The sequence below is a fragment of the Osmerus mordax genome, chromosome 24, assembly GCF_038355195.1.
Source record: "Osmerus mordax isolate fOsmMor3 chromosome 24, fOsmMor3.pri, whole genome shotgun sequence".
NCBI classification, from domain to species: Eukaryota; Metazoa; Chordata; class Actinopteri; order Osmeriformes; family Osmeridae; genus Osmerus; species Osmerus mordax.
Genome location: NC_090073.1, coordinates 10681776 through 10698665, shown reverse-complemented (window position 1 = coordinate 10698665; position 16890 = coordinate 10681776). Strand labels below are relative to the sequence as shown.

Here is a 16890-nt window from a genome sequence, read left to right as displayed (position 1 = left end):
GCCAGCAGTTCAAATTCACCATCACCGAGTCCTGCGACCGCATCAAGGACGAGTTCCAGTTTATCCAGGCGCAGTATCACAGGTAACATTCTCACATCAACTCCTGCATCACAGGTAACATTCTCACATCAACTCCTGCATCACAGGTAACATTCAACTCTGATATGTTGAACTAGGCTACATCAGCAAAACCAATCTGTAAAAATATTTATGTTGTCCGAATTGAATTAAAATCTGAGTAGGAGCCTACATTGAGCTCTTATTTAGAGGGAAACATTTAGTAAACTATGAAATTCTTTCACATTGTTCCTCAAAGAACTGCATGAATTCATGATTTATTTGATACACTTCTGGTGGAAAAAAACAATGCCATATTCCCATCACTCTCTCTCTTAAACACACACTCTCTCCTCTCTGAATGTAAGATGTGTGAAAGGTGTTTTATCCAGTTGAAGCTGGAAACGCCTGTCAGGGCTGGCCAATAAGGAGGCCCTCTGGGTCTTTAGTAAACAGGATGAACTAATCAGTGAGGTGCATATCTTACCTCTGGGCTGCTGCATCACTATACATACCAGAATATTGTGTTGCACCAGCAGCAACAGCCAAACAGAAAGATTTCAACTGAGAGTTTACAGTGGGATGCAGTGATTGCAGTGTGTATTCAGTCTGGTCTGTCTTGATTGGATGTTTGTCCCCAGTCTGAAAATGGAGTGTGACAAACTGGCCAATGAGAAGACAGAGATGCAGAGACACTACGTGATGGTAAGCAGAAGCAGGCCTGGAACAGCTGGGACTAACTCTGCTGTCTTACACTGATGGACAGACTGTGTGTGTGTGTCTGTGTGTGCGTGTGTGTGTGTAACTATATATTATTGTGTACATAAGAATGTTTATGTGCATGTAAGTATGTATGTGTGTGTGTTTGTATCTAAGTGTGTGTGTGTCTTTGTGTTTGTGTATATGTGTGTATGCTTCTCTATAAATACTATATAACAAGTAAAACACGATTCTGTCTTTTCTTTACAGTATTATGAGATGTCCTATGGACTCAACATTGAGATGCATAAGCAGGTATTGTAGACAGTGTTGAGTTCATATAATAATTACATTAACAATGTTGATTCATGTTTGTGAATAAAACAGTTAAAGGCGTGAGTAGTGTGCACATGTAACATTAGACCAGGTAACACTACATGTAACATTAGAACAGGTAACACTACAGTTTGAATCTTAGTAGGTGTGTCTGTGAATGCATATGGCTGTGTGTGTGTGTGTGTGTGTGTGAGAGAGAGAGAGACAGAGAGAGATAGAATGTGTGTGTGGGTGGGCTAAGTAAGTAGAGATGCCTCCAGTATTGAGAGGTTTTCCAGTGCTGCTGGTTTTGCAGTTTTAAGCTGATTGATTCTGGTCACCGCTGTGTTGTATTTACACTAAAGGACTCTGTTACTGGGGAGCAAATGCACTCTTTAAAGAGACATTTACTAGGCGACAGTGTGTGTGTGCACAAGTGTGTGTTGTGTGTGGGTGTGTGTGTGTGAGGGACAGAGAGAGCGAGAGCGAGCAGAGGTGATGAGGAACAGAAAACAGCAGAAGGCCAGCATGAATTGATTGTGATAATGAGTTGTTTAGCAGGGGAGATGTCTCTATTACTATTGATGTTTTGCAGATTATTCCCATCCTCCTTCTCCATTCTCTTTCTCTCTGATTGGTGCTCCCTATAGGCTCAATGAACCGTGAGACCTGGACTCTGTCCTAATGTTATCCCTCTCGTCCTATCACCATACGGCAGATGTATGTCATCACCACGGAGAGGGGAATGCAGTCAGTGGGGTCAGCTAGAAGTTGAGTTTTTTAAAGCACGTATACAGACAGGGACGTGTTTTACAAATCAGAAACCCCTAAAAAAAAAACTACAAAAGTATCCCCCCGATAATCATTATAATAAAATAGTTTGTAAGTATAGAGAGAGAGTGGCTCTCTGTCACAGAAGTCTTTGGCTTCTATAAACATCTGATGAATGAAAATAAAACTGCACTGTGTTGTAGAGTTTGTGTTTTCAGTGTTTTAGCTTGTCTGATCTAATGACTGTATTTATATTATATATATTTATTATTTCATCTGCCGGGGGTCAGATGGCTGAGCGGTTAGGGAGTCGGGCTATTAACCAGAAGGTTGTTGGTTTGATTCCCGGCCGTGCAAAATGATATTGTGTCCTTGGGCAAGGCACTTCACCCTACTTGCCTCTGGGAGAATGTCCCTGTACTTACTGTAAGTCGCTCTGGATAAGAGCGTCTGCTAAATGACTAAATGTAAATGTAATTATTACTCACACCAAAAGTAAGAACTCACACCTAGCATTACTGGCTGGACTGTCAGAGTTCACACTTCAGTGTGGTGCTTCCTGGCTTTGCTTTCAGAGGATCTAGAGAGGAGCTCAGCTCTGACATGCAGCATCCTCCAGGAGGGTGGGGTTGTAAGGCTGTAAGGTCAGGCTGTACTGAAGGCATGTGATCATACAGTTAAAGGTGACTGTGAGTCTTGAGAACAGGGTGGGTCCTTTTTACCAACCAATCAAAAAGCTTTCTGCAGCTCTGATCACATCACACACATGCCTTTAAAACCTGATCCCATGTTCCCTTGCAGGACTGTGTTCTGGGGTCTTCAGTGTTCCTATTATAGGTGTGTTTACGTCTCTCCTGTAGGCGGAGATTGTAAAGCGCCTGAACGCCATCTGCGCCCAGGTCATCCCCTTCCTGTCACAAGAGGTATGCTGACCCCTGCTGACCCCTGCTGACCATGCTTAGGGAGTCAGGTGGCTGAGCGGTGAGGGAATCGGGCTAGTAATCCGAAGGTTGCCAGTTCGATTCCCGGTCATGCCAACTGACGTTGTGTCCTTGGGCAAGGCACTTCACCCTATTTGCCTCGGGGGAATGTCCCTGTACTTACTGTAAGTCGCTCTGGATAAGAGCGTCTGCTAAATGTAAATGTAAATGCTTAGTCCTGTCCCTGGAGATACACACTCACTCCAGACTTGGCTGCATTGTTCACGCTGTTGACATTTCAAATCTCTCACTCCCTCTCTGGATGTTTATCTTGTCCTCGTTCTACCTTCCCTAAATCTCTCTCCATCCTTCTCTCTGTCTTTCTGCATGGCATCTCTCTCTCCACTCCTCTTTAAAAAATTCTGTTTCCACCATACCTCCATATGTCCATCTGTCCACCTTCACTGTTTCATAACCTATCTTATCCCTCCTCCTTTCCTCTCCTCCTCCCCCTCTCCTCCTCCTTTTCCTCCTCCTCTCCCTCTCCTCTCCTCCTCCCCCTCTCCTCCTCCCCCTCTCTTCCTCCTTTTCCTCCTCCTCTCCCTCTCCTCCTCCCCCTCTCCTCTTCCTCCTCTCCTCCTCCCCCTCTCCTCCTCCTTTTCCTCTCCCTCTCCTCTCCTCCTCCCCCTCTCCTCCTCCTCTTCCTCCTCTCCTCCTCCCCTGTTCTGAAGCAGCACCAGCAGCAGGTGGTCCAGGCGGTGGAGAGGGCCAAGCAAGTCACCATGGCCGAACTCAACGCTGTCATTGGGGTCAGTCAGTTGTCATGGAGATTCATAGGGAGTCAGGTGGCTGAGCGGTGAGGGAATCGGGCTAGTAATCCGAAGGTTGCCAGTTCGATTCCCGGTCATGCCAACTGATGTTGTGTCCTTGGGCAAGGCACTTCACCCTACTTGCCTCGGGGGAATGTCCCTGTACTTACTGTAAGTCGCTCTGGATAAGAGCGTCTGCTAAATGACTAAATGTAATGTAAATGTAAAATGTAATGGAGATCCCACTCACTCTGTAAATACATATAGCTTGTCTTTAAAAATAGACTTGCAGTATAAATGTGTGTGTTTAAATGTGCGTATTTGCAATTGTGTATAAGTATCTGTGTGTATTTGTGTGTATCTGTGTATCTGTATGTGTGTCCAGCAGCAGCAGCTCCAGGCCCAGCAGCTCTCTCACGGTCACGCTCTCCCCGTCCCCCTCACCCCCCACCCCTCGGGCCTCCAGCCCCCCAGGCCCCCCGGGGCCCCCACCCCCAGCCTGCTGGCCCTCTCCTCCACCCCCAGCCTGGCTCAGCTGCCCTCCAAAGAGGACAAGAAGCTCCACGACGAGCTCCGAGGTACACTGCCTGTCTGAGGAGAGACACTGCTCTCTGGTCTCTCTCTGGTGTCTCTCTGGTGTCTCTCTGGTCTCTCTGGTGTTTCTCTGGTGTTTCTCTGGTGTCTCTCTGGTGTCTCTCTGGTCTCTTTCTGGTCTCTCTCTGGTCTCTCTTTCGGGCCCCTCTCTGGTGTCTCTCTGGTCTCTCTCTGGTGTCTCTCTGGTCTCTCTCTGGTCTCTCTGGTCTCTCTGGTGTCTCTCTGGTGTCTCTCTGGTCTCTCTCTGGTGTCTCTCTGGTCTCTCTCTGGTCTCTCTGGTCTCTCTCTGGTGTCTCTCTGGTGTCTCTCTGGTGTATCTCTGGTCTCTCTCTGGTCTCTCTCTGGTGTCTCTCTGGTCTCTCTCTGGAGTCTCTATAATGATGTGTATTCTAATGATGATTTAGCTGAACATTTAAACGGGATACCTTGTCTAATACGTGTTTTCTCTCACTCTCTCTATCTCTCTATCTCTCTCACTCTATCTCTCTATCACTCTATCTCTCTATCACTCTATCACTCTATCCCTCTATCACTCTATCACTCTATCTCTCTCTCACTCTATCTCTCTATCTCTCTATCACTCTATCTCTCTATCACTCTATCTCTCTCTCACTCTATCTCTCTATCACTCTATCTCTCTCTCACTCTATCTCTATATCTCTCTATCACTATCTCTCTATCACTCTATCACTCTATCTCTCTATCTCTCTATCACTCTATCTCTCTATCACTCTATCTCTCTATCACTCTATTTCTCTTCCTCTTTTTCTCTGAATATTCAGACAGAGACTCTCTCAAGGTAAGAATTTCTGCAATTTTTATAAGAATGGTAAATTATCAGTTCCAAATGACTTTGTTAGTTATAATGAACAGTGTTAGCTCAGTGTCTCAACAAAAAGAATGCAGAAGGAAGGAGGGAGGGTTGTGGTGTAAGAAATGGGGAAATTAGAAAAAGACATGCTGGTTGGTGTTTTGGCTAATAAGTCTCTTACTAAGCAGCCTTTTTGTTTTGATGAAAATGCAAGGTTGAAATCACAGCTGTGCTACCAAGTTTGTTCTCCATATACAAGCTCACTGGCAGAAACACACACACAACCGCCCGCGTGCGACACACAGCTTGAGGGGTGAGGAGGAGGTGACATCTTTAGGGGGGCACGAGATAACATTCCTCCTCCGTCTTCACCTCACATCTCCACAGCGCTGTTCTACATGCATGCTGCTCATCTGTGTGTGTGTGTGTTTGAGTCTGCAGTATTCAGAAAACCGTTTTGTGACCGCAAGGAAAGAGACCAAGATGACAAATGTCTTTCATTAGAAAACCGCATGAAGACACATAAAACACACCCACATACAACACACACGCTGAACTGCTCTTTGACACCACGGCCAGCAGTCTCTCTTCATAAAGCCAATAATCCCTTCGTCGGTGGTCTCCAGTTGCCCTGGCAACAGTCCACAGGGTACAGAGGGAGAGAAGGATGGGGAAGACAAACCTGGCTGCTAATAAGGCTTTGTTTCTGTGTGTGTGTGTGTGTGTGTGTGTGTGTGTGTGAGTGACTGCTCCTGTGTGTGTGTGTGTGTGGGGGGGGGGGGGGGGTGAATGACTCCTTGTGTGTGTGTTTGCAGTTGTTCCTCTCCCAGGTTTTCAGTGAGACACTCTAGCTGCCTGTTAAGCTTCCAGCTGTTAGCTGATCCAGTCTGTCCTGTTAGCTGATCCAGTCTGTCCTTGTTTTGGACACATCCCTGGAGAAGTTTTAAACATGTTCATTATTGAAATCTTACTGTGTTATTATCACTTATTGCCCTTGTCAAGGTGAGGGTATTAATATCTGCTGGTATTGATATCTGTTAATGAGTTTATTGTTGCTGGGATGTTAACATCACTAACATGATACAGTGTTGTTGCCTTGTGTCTGTTCATAACTAGCTTGTTAACGATATTGTTGCTTGGTTGTCATAGTTTCTCAGTGTTGACGCTGTCAGCTGTGTGCTGGTGTTAATGTGCCTGTAGCAGAGGTTTGTAGCAGGGGAGTAGCAGGGGTCTGTTGCAGGGGTCTGTAGCAGGGGTCTGTAGCAGGGGTCTGTAGCAGGGGTCTGTAGCAGGGGTCTGTTGCAGGGATCTGTTGCAGGGGTCTGTAGCAGGGGTCTGTAGCAGGGGTCTGTAGCAGGGGTCTGTAGCAGGAGTCTGTTTCTGTGGCTCTTGGCAGCATGCTGACTGTTTGTCCTCAGCTAGCTGGGACAGCTTTCACCCCACAACCACCACACAGACTGGTACAGCAGTCAGCCAGCGTACGAGAGAGAGAGAGAGAGAGACACACTCTCTCTCTCCCTCCTTCTCTTCCTGTAGTTGCTTCCACTGATGTAGATCTGATTGCCTGTCCCAATGAGGTAAAAGCTGCCTGGCGTCCTGGGACGAGGGAGAGGAGAGGCCAGGAGAGGCCCGGCAGGTGATGCAGTTTGGGGGAAGGGGGGAGCTGGAAGGGGGGAGCTGGAAGGGGGGAGCAGGAAGGGGGGAGCTGGAAGGGGGGAGCTGGAAGGGGGGAGGTGAAGGGGGGAGCTGGAAGGGGGGAGCTGGAAGGGGGGAGCTGGAAGGGGGGAGCTGGAAGGGGGGAGCTGGAAGTGAGTGCCGATGCTGGAAGAAGGAAACAGAATAGAATATGAGGGAGGAGGAGCAATGATAATGTGCCTAGTGTAACTGCATGGAGAAACAGCATTAGATTCTATATTCACAACCCATTCCATGCACATACACACATACGAACACACACTCTCTTCTCTCCTCTCACGCACACACACTCACACACACACTCACACACACCTTCCCAGTCATCAACACTGAAGCATGGTAAAGGCCAGTGAAAGGTCATGGAGGGAGTTAGTGAAAGGTCAGGCTAAAGGTCCCATTTTCCTCTGCTCCTCCCTGTCCATCACGGTGGAGGGTTCATCTTAGAGAAGAGAGCACATTTCATCCTTTTTTAAATGAGGAAGGAGTCTCACTCTCACAGCTAACTCATCTTTTTTCAAGTCCTGTTTCTTGATTATGTCAAATCATCATCAATGATCTTCATCACACAACCATATTTTATTAGCGTGACTGCTAAACTAGTTTGTTTAATGAAACTTGCTTTTCTCAGTTTTGCACAGGAAGTTCTGAGTACAAGGAACAAGGTTGTGAAGTAAATTCTGACATGTTTTCTCTCTCTCTCCCTCCCTCTCACTCTCTTTCTCTCTCTCTCTCTCTCTCTCTCTCTCTCTCTCTCTCTCTCTCTCTCTCTCTCTCTCTCTCTCTCTCTCTCTCTCAGAGTTCATCTCTCTCTCCATCGGTCAGTTTACGGTCGGCAGAGAAGCACAGGAGTTCCGGAAGCTTCTGCTCTGACAGAAAGAAGCAGAGGATGGAGGATAAAGAGGTGTCCTCCACACACTACGTAAGACTGCTGCCCAGCCTGCTGGTTTAGTACTGCAGAAGAGAGCGTTGAAGACTGACTGTGTTGTGTTCACCTCAGGACAGCGACGGGGGGAAGAGTGAGGACAACCTGGTGGTAGACGTCTCTGAGGTGAGACTACAGAACCTTCCGGACTGATCTGTGAGGAGGTCGGAGATCATGTCATCCTCACATGTGTATCTCTCTTTTCACTTTCTCTAATTGGAACGTGTTCATTCAGCAGCAACAGAGAGAGACGCAATCAAACCTCCAGCCTTTTTGATCTGCAGTCAAGCTGCTCCACCTCTGAGCTCCACCTGTGTCATGTCCCTGTTGCTGCAGGATCCTGCGTCCCCCAGAGCCAGCCCGCTCCCCTCCCCTCGGGAGAACGGCCTGGACACTCACCTGGACTCTCACCTGGACAGTGGTCACCCCCAGAAGAAGGACGCCCCCCTCAGCCCTGCCTCTGTAGCCTCCTCCAGCAGCACTCCCTCCTCCAAGACCAAACACCTGGCTACGGTCAGCCACACCTCTCAGCCCCGCCTCTCCACCTCTCAGCCCCACCTCTCCACCTCTCAGCCCCGCCTCTCCACCTCTCAGCCCTGCCTCTCCACCTCTCAGCCACGCCCCTCCAGCTCTCAGCCCCGCCTCTCCACCTCTCAGCCCCGCCTCTCCACCTCTCAGCCCCACCTCTCCTCCTCTCAGCCCCGCCTCTCCACCTTTCAGCCCCACCTCTCCTCCTCTCAGCCCCACCTCTCCTCCTCTCAGCCCCACCTCTCCTCCTCTCAGCCCCGCCTCTCCACCTCTCAGCCCCACCTCTCCTCCTCTCAGCCCCGCCTCTCCACCTTTCAGTCCCACCTCTCCTCCTCTCAGCCCCACCTCTCCTCCTCTCAGCCCCACCTCTCCTCCTCTCAGCCCCACCTCTCCTCCTCTCAGCCCTGTGTTGATGCTACTTCTGTTATCTTCCAGAATGAGAAGTCCAGCACTCCTGTGTCCAAGACCAGCAGCCCCGCCCCCCGGTGTGACGCCCCCCCCGCCCGGCAGCTCCTCAATCCCAGGACTGAGACCCTTGCTGGGCAAGCCGCCCGGCATGGACACCCTGGGTGAGACACCACTCACAATGTTATGTTCCAGACACAGAAGTAGGACACCCTATATTATGGACTCTTGGCTGTCGGAAATTCAAAGCTCTTCAACTCTCCCTACGACTAGTACTGTTGAAATTGTTCTCTGCCTTCATCTTTGAGTAGAGCTGAATACACAATGGTTTTTGAAGCGTGTTTTTACATTTCAGTTGCGGGTGTGCGCCCCCCGCTGGCCGTGTCATGCCCCTACCCGGGGCCGTTTGGCCTGGTGCCCCACCCCGGGGTGGCGGGGGAGCTGGGGGGCGTGGCCTATGCCAGCCTCCACAACATCACCCCTCAGATGAGTGTCGCCGCCGCCGTCGCTGCGTACGGACGCTCCCACATGGTAGGGACACACACACAGGACACACACACACGGGACACACACACACACACACAGGACACACACACACAGGGGACAGACGCCACACACACACACATATGATCTGCTCCTATTTCAGAGCAGATCATAAACACTTCATTTTCCTCCAGGTGGGGTTTGACCCACACCATCAGATGCGTGTCCCGGGTCTGCCCCCCAGCCTGCCCCCCAGCCTGTCTGCCATCCCTGGGGGGAAACCGTAGGTATCTCTGAAACTCACACTCAGGTAGACAAGAATCACCTCAGAGACCTGGAGAAAGATATCTATACAAAAAAATAATAATTCATGTCCTGTCCTCTCCTGTCCTCTCCTGTCCTCCCCTGTCCTCTCCTGTCTTCTCCTGTCCTCCCCTGTCCTCTCCTGTCCTCTCCTGTCCTGTCCTGTCCTCCCCTGTCCTGTCCTCTCCTGTCCTCTCCTGTCCTGTCCTCTCTTGTCCTCTCCTGTCCTCTCTTGTCCTCTCCTGTCCTGTCCTGTCCTCTCCTGTCCTCTCTTGTCCTCTCCTGTCCTGTCCTGTCCTCCCCTGTCCTGTCCTCTCCTGTCCTCTCCTGTCCTCTCCTCTCTTGTCCTCTCCTGTCCTCTCCTGTCCTGTCCTGTCCTCTCTTGTCCTCTCCTGTCCTCTCCTGTCCTGTCCTCTCCTGTCCTGTCCTGTCCTCTCTTGTCCTCTCCTGTCCTCTCCTGTCCTGTCCTGTCCTCTCTTGTCCTCTCCTGTCCTCTCCTGTCCTCTCCTGTCCTCTCCTGTCCTCTCCTGTCCTCTCCTGTCCTGTCCTGTCCTCTCTTGTCCTCTCCTGTCCTCTCCTGTCCTGTCCTGTCCTCTCTTGTCCTCTCCTGTCCTCTCCTGTCCTCTCCTCTCAGGGCGTACTCGTTCCACGTGAGCGCTGATGGCCAGATGCAGCCGGTACCCTTCCCTCCAGACGCTCTGATTGGCCCGGGCATCCCTCGCCACGCCCGCCAGATCAACACGCTGGGACACGGCGAGGTGGTGTGTGCCGTCACCCTTAGCAACCCCACGCGCCACGTGTACACAGGGGGCAAGGGCTGTGTGAAGGTGTGGGACATCAGTCACCCTGGCAACAAGACCCCTGTGTCCCAGCTGGACTGCCTGGTCAGTCTCCGTGTTTACTAACCACTTCCTGGATACGGTTCACAGCCTGGACGATGTGTGTGTGTATCTGTGTGTCGTGTGCGACTGTAAGTCGCTCTGGATAAGAGCGTCTGCTGCTAAATGACTAAATGCGTGCGTGTGCGTGTCCGTCTGTATGAAGCAAGGACTACAGCTGATGTGTGTGTGTGTGTTCCAGAACAGAGAGAACTACATCCGTTCCTGCAGGCTCCTCCCAGACGGCAGGACTCTGATCGTGGGGGGCGAGGCCAGCACGCTGTCCATCTGGGACCTGGCCACGCCCACGCCGCGCATCAAGGCGGAGCTGACGTCGTCTGCCCCCGCCTGCTACGCCCTGGCCATCAGCCCCGACTCCAAGGTCTGCTTCTCCTGCTGCTCTGACGGAAACATCGCCGTCTGGGACCTGCACAACCAGACCCTGGTCAGGTACAGAGATGTGTGTGTGTGTGTGTATAGGGGAGACAGTGTGTGTGTGTATAGGGGAGACAGTGTGTGTGTGTATAGGGGAGACAGTGTGTATAGGGGAGACAGTGTGTGTGTGTGTATAGCCCCACAACACTTCCTGTGTGTGTTCCTCAGGCAGTTCCAGGGCCACACAGACGGGGCCAGCTGCATCGACATCTCAGACGACGGCCACAAGCTGTGGACGGGGGGGCTGGACAACACGGTGCGCTCCTGGGACCTGCGAGAGGGGAGGCAGCTGCAGCAACACGACTTCACCTCCCAGGTACACTCACTCACTGACGACACACACGCACTCGCTGACGACATACACAAACTCACTCACTGGAGACACACACACACACCGACAGGAAACTTGGTAGCAGGTTATTGCTTCCCAGGGAGAGAGGGTCCCCTCCACATTCCTAGTGAGCGTTTCCTCCAGGTCCTCCGTGTGTGTGCTCCTCCAGATCTTCTCCCTGGGCTCCTGCCCCACGGGGGACTGGCTGGTGGTGGGGATGGAGAACAGCAACGTGGAAGTCCTTCACGTCAGCAAGCCTGATAAGTACCAGCTGCACCTCCATGAGAGCTGCGTGCTCTCCCTCAAGTTCGCCCACTGCGGTACGGATCTGCTACGTGTTCCAACCATCATGTTCGTCCAATAAGGGCTCTTTATTTCATGCCGCTGCAGTAAGATCTGAGGGCGACTTTGAGCCATGTTGTTTTAATACTGTGAGCAGGACACGTCTCTGCAGCTGACCCAGAGAAACGTCAGGCTTTAGGAATGGGCACATTAAAACATTTCACAATTTGAAAATGTATAAATATTTTTTCAAGAATATTCTAAATCCTGTAGTCTTTGAGAGTGTGGCCTGCTGGAGGTGTGGCGTTGTGGTGAGGTTGTGTGTGTTGGTGTGTCTCCAGGGAAGTGCGTTGTGGTGAGGTTGTGTGTGTTGGTGTGTCTCCAGGGAAGTGGTTTGTGAGCACGGGGAAGGACAACCTGCTGAACGCGTGGAGGACCCCCTACGGAGCCAGCATCTTCCAGGTGAAACCAGGAGGAGTTTTTTGTTAGCAATTTTCATGTTTCATTGGATTGTTTTGGGGAGGGTGAGAGAAAGAGAGAGGGGGGGGGACATGCTAATCTCACCTCCAGTTATTCCCTCTTTTTCTCTCTCTCTCCTGTTTTCTCTCTCTCTCTCTCTCTGCGTTTCAAGTCTGATTTTCTTCCGTTCTGTCTCCCAGTCGAAGGAGTCTTCCTCTGTGCTGAGCTGTGACATCTCGGTGGATGATAAGTACATAGTGACGGGCTCCGGGGACAAGAAGGCCACCGTGTACGAGGTGATCTACTGACCCCGGGCCACCAGACACACAAGAACTACAGCAAGCACAGCAGGAAGAAGTAATTCTGACGAGAGGCATGAAGGAACGGTCTCCTGAACTCAATACTCACTTCCTCTTCTCACTTCCTAACTGGTTGTGGAATCGTGAGTGACACAAACCAGGGTGAACTTTTTTGTTGTTGTATTATTTATAAAACCAATGACTTTTGTGTTTCCATGGAAACCAATGAAGCTGCACTAAGCCTGATATTAGAGGTAGGTCCAACCGGAGATTAAACATTTAACAAGAAACGCTGCTCTAAGATATGTACATTTAGGACAGTTAACAATTAGCAGAACACTGTTTTATCATTTCAACCTTTTTTATTCTTTTTACCACAGTTTTCCTGTTCTCCTGTTGGACCACAGCTCCACAGATTGATAAAATCACCCAGTTGAGGGAGAAGTTGTGCATGAGCCTGGATGTGCATGAGCCTGGATGTGCGTGAGCCTGGATGTGCGTGAGCAGGGATGTGCGTGAGCCTGGATTGTGTGAGTTGGATGGACTGAGTTGTGTGTACACTTACATGGATTTACAAACAGGATCCTTGATCCTCCGTTAAGCTCTCTGCTCTGCTAGTCAGGCCTGATGTACAGAACAAGCTCTGCTCTGCTAGTCAGGCCTGGTGTACAGAACAACCTCCTCACAGGGAACCTGTGCATCAGAGGGCTGTCCTTTTTCAGCTCACATCTGTAAATGGCCAGGAAGGTGGCTTTCTGCTGTTACCACGACATGGGTCATATATCACCTAGTCTCTCCTACTACAGTAGTTATGGTTTTGCATTTCTTTAACTGTGCAATCTGGTGACATTTTACATTTAGTCATTTAGTCATTTAGCAGACGCTCTTATCCAGAGCGACTTACAGTAAGTACAGGGACATTCCCCCGAGGCAAGTAGGGTGAAGTGCCTTGCCCAAGGACACAACGTCAGTTTGCCTGACTGGGAATCGAACTGGCAACCTTCGGATTACTAGCCCGACTCCCTCACCACTCAGCCATCTGACTCCCTGACACCGAGAAAACTCTTTCAGACTGAGAAGAGCAGGGACGCGATACTTAATGTCACTTTGTGTGGTTTGAAGAGGAGCTGTTTAACTGGGTAGTGAAAGGTGTATATATGGACGGACACCTCTGGTGCATACAAAACGTAAATGTACAAAGTTTTTGCCACGAGCAACAGGGCACAGTAGCTGATCAAGTGTTCAAATATTGTAAGTCGGCCTACTGTACATTTTCTTGTCAAAACTTCTGTTGTCAAAGTGTTTGGCTTATTTAAATCAGAATTGGCCTGCAACAGGCTAAATCTTAACATGTAAACCCTCAATACCGCTATAGCAGTTGATTTTAAAATCATCAGAAGTAATCAAAGCAAATGAAATACATTATCTTCCACCAAAATGCAAAAATAATGCAGAATGAGATTTAGGGAGTTGTGAAGTAAGACTGTTTTAAAATGAGCTGGATCAGAATGACACGTTGATACAAAGTGATCATTTTAAATGGACCTGAAATAACTGCTTTCACATCCTCTCATCCTAGATATTAAGTTTAGATTCTAAATGTGAATGTTGATTGTAAAAAACAATTTGAATGATCTTGTTCAATGATTCACATAAAAATGTCACATGTAAGATTGAAAATACGTTGATAATTTTTCTTATTTCTAAATGACAAAAGGCCTTTTGTCTCTCTTCCGAGTGTCTGGCTTAATAAAATGTTCTGTGAAGTAAAAACATGTAAAGTTTGTCCCTGTTTTATTCCAGAATGTTGTTGCTTTCAGGACAAACTCCTTTAAAGAAGACAGAAATCTAGGGTGACAGGTGGGCATCAGAAACACACTGAAGCATTCGTAAAGGATTAGTTAATAAATACTTTTTAAGAACATCTTTAAAACACTAAAAACCCTGTTGTGTAATGACAAACACAATAGCTAATTGTTTCTTTTTGATTAATAAGTAAATATGCGTATTGAAGAAAATAACTATTTGGACTCCTGCTCAGTACACTATACAGACACCTGCTTCTCATTCCAGAATCATGATCATTAATGCAGAGTTCCTCTCAAAAGTGCTTCTCTGTGTGGACTCTTCTGGGAAGGTTCCCAACACATTTTGGAACACTGATGCAGGATTTGCCTCAAGAGCCACTTATGAGGACAGGCTCTCATGTCAGGCTATTAGTCCTGGCTCTCGGGTGGCGTTACAATTCAAACCAGAGTTGTGGAGAACATTACATCCCAGATGTACAGTGCTGGAGGAGGGTGGATGGAGAGCTGTTAGACCAGAGAGGAGGGGGAGGGAGGGCTGCACCAGATGACCTGGCCTACACAATCACCTGACCTTCACCCAAATTGAGATGGTTGGGCAGAGTGAGGGAAAAGCAAAGTGCTCAGAATCCAGACCTCCCTCAGGCCGGTTGGAAATGCATCACAGCTGACTTATCATGAAGCTGGTTGAGGCTACATAGTTCTGAAAACAGTGAGGGGCTATATATAAAGAATATCAAATCAAAAGTTTTTTGGTAAGACTTTTGTGTAATTTTTGTTTAGATGTCAGACAAAAGTGCAGTATATTAAAATAGCTCATATGTTTGTCAGTGTAATCAGTGTGTCAGATTTAAATGCAAGTGGAAGTTCAATCAGTGAGGAAAGAATCTTTCTATCTGAACTATGTATGTAAAAATAACTTCAGAACTAAAGGGAATTTTTGTTTCCATCCATGTAGCTGCATTCCCTTTCCCCTCACACTGTCCTCCGCGCTGCGCTCCCTTTCCCCTCACACTGTCCTCCGCGCTGCACTGGGAAGCAGAAAGAAACATTTCTGTTCTCAGATAAATAAATAAACAGCAAATGAGAAGTGACATACAACAGTAGCCTATGAACAAGTCAAATGAGTGTGTTTCTGTTGGTATGGGTGTGTTTCTGTTGGTATGGGTGTGTTTCTGTTTGTATGTGTGTGTTTCTGTTTGTATGGGTGTGTTTCTGTTTGTATGGGTGTGTTTCTGCTCATCTGTCCATCTGTTTACCTTGTTATCTCTCTTATCTCTCTTATCGCTCTTAATCTCTCTTAATCTCTCTTATTCTCTCTTATCTCTCTTATCTCTCTTATTCTCTCTCTACCACTTTAATCCATCTACCCATTTTACGGTTCCCTGTCAGGCTGTAGGTAAAACGATGCAAAACTCCATCACTCTGGTTTTGTCTCTGTTTTATCAGCTTGTTATGATAGCGAGAGAGCCAGGAGAGCTCTCAGGTCGATGTGAAGAGGAGAGAGCCAGGAGAGCTCTCAGGTCGATGTGAAGAGGAGATAGCTGTTGTTATGAGAGGACCAGTGGTCACTGAGGGAAGTGGAGGCTTCATTTTTTGTCACAAAAAAAACCAACCTATGTGAGTGGAGGCCATGGAGCAGGGTCCCAGGCGGTCTGCAGAACCTTCGCCTCCTCGTAGCCAACTGACGGAATCATACAAGTACTTGGGGGAAAAGTGTCTCTAATTGAACAGGAGCTCTTCAGTTGAATCCTCCATCTGCTGCAGCGTCAGATGGACTCTCGTTCTTTAAAGAGCACTTCTACCTGAAGAGGGCTTTTTCAATGCTTTTAAGGCCCATTTTATCTTCTAAAACAAGTCTGTTTAGTTATTATCTGTACACTGTTCACATTGAGTTTTACTGTCATGCTCTAAAACTGTGCTGCCTATTTTCAAAGAATGTTTCAGGAAATCAGTTATGTAATGCTAAAAATAACGAATTAAAAAGCATCTTTTCTCTTTTGAAGCCCTATTGGATGTCAGAAATGGCCCTGACAAATACAGTGTACATTTGTCATTATTCTGACATTTACATTATTTCATTTAGCAGACGCTTTTATCCAAAGCGACTTCCAAGAGAGAGCTTTACAAAAGTGCATAGGTCACTGATCCTAACAACGAGATAGTCCCAAACATTGCGGTATAGCCAAAACATGAAGCATACATTGTGAAAACCAAAATAAGTGCCAAAGGCCAGAACCACAAGAGCATGTAGTTAAACAAGTTCCAATTAAACAACATGAACCTCAAAGTGCAAGAGTGTACCTGTGTAAAAGCAAACAACAATAATATAATATATTTCACAGCGAGTAGAAGAATAACTTACAACTAACCAACAAGAGCAACAAGTCTCTCAATAAGAGTCATTTGTGATCCTGGAGGAACTAAGGTCCAGCAAATCATTCCTAAGTACCGTTGTACTCCCGGAACAATTGCGTCTTAAGCCTTTTCTTGAAGGTGGGGAGACAGTCAGTGTCTCTGATGGAGGTGGGGAGGTGATTCCACCATTGGGGGGCCAGACAGGAGAAGAGCTTGTGTTGGGAAAATGAGAAATACATTTATTAGTATTCTTCAATTAGCTCCTTTTCGTTAGGGTTAGGGTTGTTTCGTTATCATTGACACAGTGATTACATTAACTGTCATTTGAGGGGAAACATTTTAATCATATTTTTCTTGCCCTTACACTCTACCCGCAATGGAAACTGGTTTTAAAGGGGTTCTGTTTCGACAGCTCCATTGGGCTGCGCTTCAATGCCGCCATCTAGTGGTTTAATGTGAGCATCACAGGTGCGGTTCTCATAGTCAACCATCAGGGGGAACCACATAAGCTAATACGGTCGTCCAGATCAACTCAATCACAAAATATATTTTCACACGCAACACGACAGAAAACATATTTTTTCCACTTACACAGTAAAAGGAGAGGAGAGAAGAGGAGTGGAGAGATGAGAACAGAGAAGCCTGAAACAGAGGAAAGCAGAGCAGAGTACAATATAGTACTAGAGTGCTCAATGATGTAAATGAGTCAATAAACCTTTAAAAATAATTTT

At 47.9% G+C, this 16890-nt stretch overlaps 1 pseudogene; it reads left to right on the top strand.

The window, feature by feature from the left end:
* Nucleotides 1-726: 726 nt before the first annotated feature.
* LOC136932504 (transducin-like enhancer protein 4) lies at nucleotides 727-12005 on the top strand (annotated as a pseudogene).
* Nucleotides 12006-16890: the final 4885 nt, after the last annotated feature.